The sequence below is a fragment of the Acyrthosiphon pisum genome, unplaced genomic scaffold (assembly GCF_005508785.2).
Source record: "Acyrthosiphon pisum isolate AL4f unplaced genomic scaffold, pea_aphid_22Mar2018_4r6ur Scaffold_21194;HRSCAF=23274, whole genome shotgun sequence".
Taxonomy (NCBI): Eukaryota; Metazoa; Arthropoda; class Insecta; order Hemiptera; family Aphididae; genus Acyrthosiphon; species Acyrthosiphon pisum.
The window spans coordinates 12,855-14,455 of NW_021770634.1; positions in this window are offsets into that span (position 1 = coordinate 12,855).

The window sequence follows — 1,601 nt, forward strand, 5'->3', positions numbered from 1 at the left end:
ATCCGCCCATTTGTTCGTATTATTTTCGTACATCCATGCTCTTAATAGGTTTTGAATATCTTGATTCGCTCTCTCTATTGAACCTTCTGTTTGGCTATGGCGTGGTTTGCCGTGTACTATTTTTACACCATCCCACATTAAACACAATTCTGTGATTATTTTATTCACAAATTCCCTACCGTTATCAGAATGCAAAATATTTGGTGCCCCGAAAGTTAAAAATATATGTAACAAATTATGGGCAACCTCTTCCGCAGTTTTAGATTTTAACGGCCGTAGTTGTATAAATTTTGTCAAATGATCTTGATAATTTAAAATAAATTTGTATTCTCCATCTTTACATGTTTGCATATCAACAAGATCTATTTGGCATCGGGAATTCAACTCCGAACTTATTATAGGCTTCACAACAATACCTTTTCTAGGCGCTTTTTGTTTTGTTTGACATTGAATGCACAAACTCAAATACAGCATAACAATTTCATATGTAATATTTTTGTACTTACATTGCAATTCTTTAATCATCCGAGTACGTCCACCGTGACCAGTTTGAATGTGTGTTTGTTGAATAATGTCAAATAATTCTTCATTTTTAACATAATATTTTATATTTGTTTCTCCTGGTTTTAAAGGAACTATAAGTTTATTACTTCCGAGTATATTCAAAACATCATACCGCTTTAATCGTCGATAGTCATTACGTTGTTTATTAGCTTTATCTTTTGAAATGTTCACTTCACTAATTAAAAAATTATATTTTTCAGCTGATAGAAAAAAAGAATTATCATTTCTTTTTTTAGATATTAAATCATTACATTTATTATAAAATAATTCGCGCATGTTTTCCATTTTTAAAAAAAAATTGTAAAAAAAAATAAAAATATACAACTAGGTACGTTGAATGACAATACCACACTAAATTATAGCAAGACAGGATAGCATGGAGGTTATCTAGATATAATAAAAGTAGTTGGGTAAGGCAATAAAACACTTTATCGAAATTATCAACTTGTACAATACTTTATGCTGCATAGGTACTAGATAGTATGTAACAAAACATTTTATCAAAATTATCAATTTGTATAATACCTGTTTTATAATATTGCGACCCTTCCGTTATTCCTAAATTAGATTAAATAATATCGGCATTACCAACATTCACCAATATCGTTGTATAAATGTCGACATTCACTAGTGTATGTTTACTAAGGTCACAAATTTAATCAATAAGTCGACATTCACCAATGAATTTAGTGTATGTTGGCATTAACCGGTGACTGTCAGCATTCACCAATTGCGGTCTTTCACAGTAACATTAATACTATTATAATATTATCATTACAAAATGCTATCTGGGTAAGGAATTCGGAAATAAATATCATTAAGTTTGTTTTATTATTTTAATAAAATAAATACAAAAAAAAGTTTTTAAAAATGTTTCAGGTGAATAGCATTAACTTAATGCAAATTTAAATCCGAATTCAATCAACATTTTTATTATTTTCTTTTTTGGTCAATAAAAACTTTTGTATGCATGTAATGTAGTAATGTATAATATACTGTACCTAATATTAATATAAATATAAAAATTAAATTAGAAA